This window comes from Varroa jacobsoni, unplaced genomic scaffold (assembly GCF_002532875.2).
Source record: "Varroa jacobsoni isolate VJ856 unplaced genomic scaffold, vjacob_1.0 scaffold_221, whole genome shotgun sequence".
In the NCBI taxonomy this organism is placed as follows: Eukaryota; Metazoa; Arthropoda; class Arachnida; order Mesostigmata; family Varroidae; genus Varroa; species Varroa jacobsoni.
In genome coordinates this window covers 124160-133069 of record NW_019213123.1, presented here as the reverse complement: position 1 = coordinate 133069, position 8910 = coordinate 124160, and positions in this window count along the sequence as shown.

The following is an 8910-nucleotide window of genomic DNA, read 5'->3' as shown; positions in this document are numbered from 1 at the left end:
TTTGCTATATAAATCTAATATGATGTTTTAATTGCACTTCTATACCACTGTATTGACGCATACCATTCCTCCTTTATTGATACATTACGAAAAATTGATTTTTTTTCATTAACAGTATTATGTCTCGTTTGTAGGCTCCATACGACCAGCTTAAATTATTCTCGTCTCGTATCGAGTGAGGACATTTTGAAAGCTTTGTTTTTTTTTTTCGTCTCGGTTTATGAATTACCACCAGTTTAGGTTTGTGTAAATGTAAATGTACATTTGTTACGCGTAGTCCAGGATTAGATTATTACAACAATGTAGGATTGAACGTGCACATTTTCCCCCAAAAAGTCTATTTTTCTAAAATAGCATCGAACATTATTTGGTGGGAGAAATCAAAGCCGAAGTGTTCGATGGTATATATTAATGTTATGCTACTTGTTTCAAACAGTGATTTGCCTGAAACAAAAAGCGATGGCTCGCTATGTAGATGTTAGAAAATTTGTAAATATCTCGCAAAAAGCGTTATCTTGACGATTTATGTGACTGCGCCTTAGGGGTAATCGTCGAGGACACGAGCTGTTAGCATAGCTATTTCTATTTTTTTTTCTCTGTTGAGTGTCCTTTGACTACGTCTTATTTGGTACTGAATACATGGTACATGGTATTGAATAGGCACAGCATGATTCATGCACGGCTTTTAGATTTGACAGTTTTTATCGATCTATTTTTATCTAAAGGAAGTCTGTCATCTACTGTAGCCCATACTAAACTATTTGCTCGACTGCGGCATATGGGGCAATCTTTATCATTTTCTATCATAGCAAAATCTAATGATTTACATAAAACAAGCTGTAAACATAGAACAAAATAATGTTTGGTTCTAAATGGCTTAAAAACCGTTCTGCCGATAGAACGTTTCAATGAGGAAGTTGTTAGGCTCTGCTTACTAATACCACTTGACGCATGATCTTCATTAAAAAGCTACTTGAGGATGAACGAAAAAATATTTCGAAAATAACTAGTCAATAGTTTAAGTTACAAATTGGAGCTGTCAGCGCAAAAACACGAGAAATGAACCCGTGAACCGAATCATCCACTAAGTATTGATTATTTAACGTAGGTGCCATTATCGCTTTTCGCGTATACGATAATGATCGAAAGAAAACAATCTTCTAACGTGACTGATCTTATCGGATTTAGAGGTTTCGTCGAAGATTCAAAATCACGCCGCAGGCACGTTCTCACTTACATCGGATGCACTCAATTAAGCTATCGGTAGATGACAGCCATGTTACAACAGTGACTGAATTTTGTGACAAAAACGATTACTTTATAGGATTACTACTTTCAGAGGCTGCAATTTTTAATTAAGCCTTAGCCAATGGTGCATTTATCGTAAAGCACCTTTACATCAACTCTATTTGCTCAAGACAAATTGCTGCCAAACCAGTGCTTTATACCATATGAACGTTCTGAATGAAAGTAGATATTTGAACAAAATGTTTTGCATGTATTGACAGAAACATCCACCGTGGTGCTAATGCAATTGATACGTTTCAACCACGACTCGACCTCAACGCTGAGAAGACTTTCTCATCGTGCTGAAGAAATTGGCGAAGAACGATGATCTGACTTCTCAAAAATCATCATTATTCGTTAATAATAAGTTATGATTCCTTCAGTTATCGATAAGATATCAGTTATTACTACTATATAAGTAGATCGTTTTTTATAGCGTACATTATTTATTCCATAATGTAAATACATATTACGTATGTGAATCTCCTTTTCCAAGCGTTCGTTAGCTACACTATTAAATATAACCGCATATTGTATATAATTATACTCGTGCGATTTCAGTCGATTTTACGATGAAACCGTGATTAATCTTAAGTCAGTTAGAAAGCGCCCTCATTTCAGTGCAAGTAGGCAAACAGTCAACAGAGTACAAAGGCCTTTTTTGCTGCTCCCAGTGCCTGCAGGACAACGCGCACACCTCCTAGAGACAAATAATTTTCATTATCAAATTTGTAGTAGTTCATAACAAAGCAGTTACTGTTAAAAAGTACAAAGCCATGGCGAGGATAGCTGGGCCGTTGGATAGGGTAGCAGCGGATGCCCTTATCTACTTAATCGTGGTGGCAATATCTACAATGCGTAACGGCAGTATCGGACGTAAAAATTAAAGCAACAGTTAGGAGATGTCGTTCGCTGTCAGATGGCCCTATACAAGTTCTATATATCATTTAGATGTATAGCTTGTGCGAATAGTTAATCAACACCGAACGCCAATATCAGTAACCAATCATATATCAATTACGCGTCGTTAGAGCATCGTACCGCGTAGCGTTTGCCCCGTATTGATGTATATACTATTGTAAATTCGGGTGGCAATATATTGTTACGCTTACAGTTTCTTCTCTGCCATATTACGAGTACCTTAATGACTAGATATATCCACAATAACAAAATCAAAATCATCAATAGTCGTTTGAACATGTTTCCAAGTTATCCAATACAAATAATGAACCGGAAGTTTTTTTAATGGTAATTTGGAAAAAACGATTTTTTTTTTACAAGCAGCTAATTTTTGCCTTCTATAGCCTATTCAGCTATTAAGATTGTCGCTACACGAGAAAGAGGACGTCTATATTAGTCATTGTACTTTCATCGATATATTTAACCAAAGCTGTGCTCTCACAGCAGAGGCTGTATTGCGAAGACAGCGCTACACAGAATTTCCGAGGCTTTTCGTCGCACGGAAAGTTTTTTTATTTTTATCTTCTAAGCTTTGCAACTCTGTTGGCTTCTACCGCGTTTCAGTAACCTATCGCAGCCAATATGCAGTCATATTTGTCTGAACGTCTGAACTGCTGGCTCTTGAACATCGATTGTATGGGGATCAGTTATATGAATAGCAATAATTTATTGTGACTGGCGTTAAAGGAAGTTTTCTGAAGAAACCTATCGCACACAAGCGGCAATTTGTAGCCTTGCCATAATTGCTTGCTGTTAATTATCCACAACTTCAGTTTGCAGCCGTCTATGGGACCGGGCCAACACTTAGCGAGTAGAGGAAGCTACAAGTGCTTGCTACACGAGGAACACTTGTGGATAAGGAACCTAACTAAGCCACAGGTCAAATCTAACGGTAAAATCAATCTCAAGCATAAAAACATTTCTCACGGAATCGTTATCAATGTTTAACCTAGTTACACTGGTTTACCATTCAGTGAAAATATTACAATTATTAGGCGCTAGAACTTGATTGTAGATTTCAATTTCGGATTATTGGGAATCTCTCGTAAAATAATTGACTCTGAATCGACTGGTATAATCACCGAACCGCGACGGTAATGGACCACTTAGGTCGCAACTTACTTAAAACATTTCAGCAATTAAAGTAGTATAGATTCACGAAAAAATGCATATTTAACTATACGCAAATTACTACTATATATCAACGTAGAAAATTTTAAGAACGAATTTAACAAATTTAATTATTTCCCTTAAATAAGTTCGGTTCGACCTTCGTGGCGAAAAGCTAATGACTGGGAAAACTTATCTGGTGTTTAAGAATTAAAAGACTGTAAATTTAAATAACACAGTTTAGACAGTGTGCTAATAAACAACGCAGCCGAGTTGAGTACGTCATCTTCTATAGCTATTTTCGAGCCTGTGCGAGTATGCATAACGCAAGGATATAATAATAGCGAGGGTAGATGGAGTCGTTGAGATTGCCATTTAGGAGTTTTCCAGACTCGTAGCCACGATGACCATGAAAGTCGTGCAAGATTGGATGCTCCCAGGATTGTAGAAACTTGAAAACATTGCACTTAAAAACAAGAGTAAATATTGTATCATCTGCTTACTAAGGCTGCTATCGGAAGTCTTCGATGCTATCTCTGAGGGGATGTTCTGAAACTTCACAAAAAAGAACGGTCTGTTGTAAGAGAGACAACACGGTTTCAGAAAATGTCGGTCAGTTCTGTCAGCGATTGATAGAGTCCTCCAAAGCGTGGGGAGCAAAGAGACGGCAAATTGTAATCAGAAATCCATTTTGGGCTATTTCCTTGGATATCAAAAACGCATGTAATATTCTGCCATGGCACATGCTCCCGAAGTATCTGAAGAAAGACAAAATGGCTCTGAGTATATTGTGCGCAGGTCTTAAGCTATCTAAGCGGTCGGACAGTGACAATCAGGGCGTTTCCTTAACCACGATTGCCGATGTATTAACCTGCACTAGAATTCTACGACTACCAGACTTTCTAATGGAGGTCGATTTAATGGCATATGCGGCCGACTTCTCACTAACGGTGCAGGCGCGTAGACTGAATAAAGAAAGGCTCCGCTTTGGAGCCCCAGTCTAAGGGCTCCGACCTCGACAGCATACTGTTTCGAAGCACTAAACCGTTTTAGCCATAAACATATGTTAGGCACACAGAACAATCAAAACAAGTGGACCTCGTGTTAACGGGAACTATCTTATGGGATGTAAAAGTTAAAAACGATGGACAACCTGGGCAAGTCCAACAGCGCACTGGCAGTTTTAACATCGCCTGCACTGAACAGGGAAGCCGCCTTAGGGCGCACACCGGCCATGCACGGGTAGAGTAGATGACAACGCATTTCATATTCTGGCGCCATGCGAGGCGCTGAAACACGTTAGGATGATTTTCTTTGATGCAGAGGTAAAGAGAGCCTTGACAAAAAAAGCTAAGAAAGCTGACGCGTCACATGTGCACGTCTCAAGAATACTAGCGCGGCAAATACAGGATAGCTAAAGAAAAAAATACTTTTGTAAATCGCCATTTCCGGAGGAGAAAGATAATGCCAACAAATAGGGTTCGAAAGTAGAGCAGAAGGTTTTTATATCTCTTCGCCAGGAATTAGGTCTTCTGGTGCGGTGCGGAACCTAACTGACGTGAATCCGACTTATCGATTTAACAGTACTTGCTATTCCTTCTTACCAATCCGCAGTATCATCAAATGATTACAGAATTAAGCATAGGATAGGAGCTGCGAATTAGTGGGTAATAATGATCTTAGTGGAACTAGGTTCAACCCTCAGCGCTAGGCTTGGCCATTATGAAATAGTCCTTGCCCCAGTGGTGTCGGGTCGAGCCTAGGTTGTATTATTCAAACTCTCTTGAAAAAATTCTTTGTGTGTCTAGTAGGATTCGTTACTACTTGTGACCACGATTATATAACGAATGCCTTGCCGATTTAAGCATACCGCTAAAAACAATAACTAATCTATAAACTTTGATTTCTTTATAAATAAAGGTAAATTTTAAAAAAATATTCATTAGATGTACTAGGTGGGAAAGTAACCGAATTAATTTGAAGCTGTCAAAAACTGATTTAGTGAAAAGACAACGAGACTTCTTTTAACAGCCTTAGAGGCAACGATGAAGAGTCTAGAGAGCTCTCCTCCAGTTCTTTTTAATATAAAAGAACTGAATCTTTTGTGGCACTTGTCTTACTTTATGCCATACTGATCTTTAGCCACATTGCTCTCTAAATGGTCGGAAGTACGTATGCATAATAGGACAGCTTTTAATTATAGATTTGTTTCTCTATAGATAAAGATAAACAACGCCAGGTGGTGGCTATTCTAATGTTAAAATATATTAACGCGTGTTAATGTTTGTTTTTTTGTTTCATATTGAATATGTTTCTTCTCAAATTTGGTTTAACCAAAGTCATACTAAACGCATTGGTCCCTGTCACTTACTACATGACTAAAGCGTATTGATTAGAGCTTACAGTACGTAACATGTTGTGATGAAATATATTAAAGTTGATTGAAACCAAGTGCTTTTAAAGGTTTGGCAAGATAATAAGCTGCGTTTAGTCTTTTATTACGTAGGAAAATGGCAGCATACATACGAACGCCTGGAGCTCTTGATTATCGTTCATATTTTCTATGAAATGGGTTGTAGGTGACACGGCTGATTTATCGCTAATACGTTATATAGGTTTTATCTGTGTGGTCTGTTTTTATGACGTGAATGCCGCAAAATGGTCGTTCTTTTCTACTAGAGAGGCGAAATGTAGTCTATCTCAACGTACAGACTACTCAACTTCATAATGCCTCTGGTCAGAAGTTAAACACGTTACCTAGGGTAAGTGAAGCCACAGGTAAAGGCAGAAAATCTTAGAATTCCTACATGCATGTCTTCTCGACTGCTATTGGCAAAGACAGGTATTACGTAATAGTCGCTTTTGATTCGATTTTGTATCGTTAAGAAAGTGCTTGTGTCACAGTTTATAGAAACGACACTGTTTACTGTCTTTGGATCGTATAAATTATGAGCAGTATGATATCGATGGATAGTATTTTAACAAGCAAGCATTTATATTACGAACGAAAGTGCCGCCGTTGATAGTTCGTTGTTTATTAACAGGTTTAGTAATAGTTTAACTAATAATAGGTTCGATTACTGGCTGATTTAAACTATGTATCAGGAGTTGAGGGCGGCTACGTTACCACTCTACAAGATCTGATAAACACATGCTCTCTACATTTATACCTTATAGAAACAATAATGAAACGATAGTCAAGTGTACCTTTGGACGCAAATAGAAGTCGTATGGTTAAAACGTCTTGCTTTCTAGCACGAACGAGTATACGAAAAATCTCAATCGATCTACGTCGGTCTCAAGAGGGAAGGAGTTTTCCTCTTCTCTTTACTTTATTCATGGTTGGAGAAACAAAGTGCTTTTACGAAGCGTTTCAGGGATCTCGCGTGCCCACCTCTAGGCCGCGGTGCAGAAATCTTTTCAAATACGACACTCAACAGGTAAAATCAGTTTTTGTTTGACATTGGCTAATAGCTGACTTGTCTGGACAGGCAGAGACTAACGAGCAGCCATTTTGAATTACAATCAAAGGTCAGAAGCCTGATTCGAGCCCAGTAGGAGTGACCTCTCCAGCTTTCTGTTATACACTGACTAGAATTCAACTCGAAGTTCGGTCAAAGGGTTTGAAGGCACATGATAAACGAGACGATTAACTAAAATGAATCTCTAATTATATTTATAAGTCAATAATAAGCGGGTAACAAAGTCGAACGTTATCTCATCGGGACGACCGAGAGTCGTTGTAAAAGTCCACCTCGTTTTTGTTCAGTTATCCTAAATATATGCTTAGAGTTTTACAGCCTTAGCTTTGCTTCAGCTTCTTTTCGCTTTAGCGGTACTTCTTGCAGCACCTCAATACAGACGAGAGTATACCATTGGTATTAAGCGCCGTTAAATTTGCTTGTCTCAGGCGTTTTAATACAGGTTAGTTGGCTCATTATATTTTCATTAGCATAAACGTTGTGTCGTTTAAGAACAGAACTGATACATCTCAGAGAAATTACGCTCAGACAACGTTAACGGCCCTCGTCTATACAGGGTCGGTCTCTCCTAATAATTTGTTTTAATTTCAAGACATTTCTTGTACTAAAAGCTAGGACATGACGTTTACGATGAGACGATCTAGGTAGTTTTTGTCAGCGCATACATAGTGTCAAACAATAATAAATAATTAATTCCAAGTTCGTTAAGAGATAAAAAAATGCCCCTTAGCAAAGAGTGCATTACCGGAAGTGTGTATGAAGGTGTTCATGTTGGTCCACCGTGTACTCCCGGGAAGTTAACAACTTTAGTTAAAGCAAGCAAAAAATATATATATATTTACATATTTTGACGAATATAGCTGAATTTAATAACGATGCAAAGGGTTAACGTACTTTATACTATGTGTCTTTGTCATTACTCAGCACGCAATGAGATTAACGTGCCTCCACGCGTTTACTCTATGAAATTCAATTATCTTACGCAAAAAGAAAGAATGCGATTCGTATGACGATATGATACAGATCAATTTGGCAAACCATTATAGAAATCCTACGCTAAAGTCTATTGTTTTAGTTCAACGGGTCATGGATTGGCGACAGAACGGAGGGAAATTGCTCATCAAAGCGGACGACAAAACGTTTGTTAACATGGCTCTTTTATCTGAGACTGTAAAAAACTTCGGGAACGGTAAGAGATATGGCCGATATCCTAATAACTGAATGGTGCAGCAAGTGGGGCTTCACAGAAGGTGGATTTGCCTCTGACATATTTCCACAATTGTTGCACCAGTAATTTTTTGTTATCACAGAACGAGCGCTCTACCAAATCTACGAGAGTCTGTTTAAGCCAGCATTCCCATTCACCGAGGACGCTTAGATCACCGGACTAGCTACTGAGCAAGCTGGCGTGCCCCGTTTGCAGCTGCCTCGGGGCACTTCAATGAATCCGCGAAGAACTCCGGATCAGGCAACCGTTTTGGATAATCGTATCTTAGATCAGCAAAGATGTATATATAAAATTGCAAGAAATAAGCTAAATTCAAGGACCACATATTCACGAAAACAGGACAGTGAAGAGGATCAAATCAAGTCATGAAGCAGACCGTGCCAATCCGTGATCAATATCCATTCGACATCATTTATATTTTTTTTTCCTATACAGGTGTCGTTGATGACTATTATTATACCACTAAAAAAAATAGGTAATAGTCATCAGCTATAAGGTACAGTTCCATACAAATGTTGCTTACTCCATTTGTTATGTAAATTAATCAACATAGTGCAATACATTCAAGTGCATTAATTATAAACCTGGCTATTTCATAGTCAGTGATTAGGGTCTGGATTTCAAAAAATTTAACGGAAGAGAAACCATAACAGAGTTTAGAATGAAACTTGTTATGGCTATGACTAAGATGATGTATCACATCAGTTACCGACTTCGTATCTACAATTGAGGAAGCTTTACTTCTCCTGCACCGCATAAAGTATCCCCTTTTTTTTAGCCGAGTTGAATTACACGTAATCGTTATTAATGTTATACCAGTGTAACAGGTCCGTTCTTAGCGTG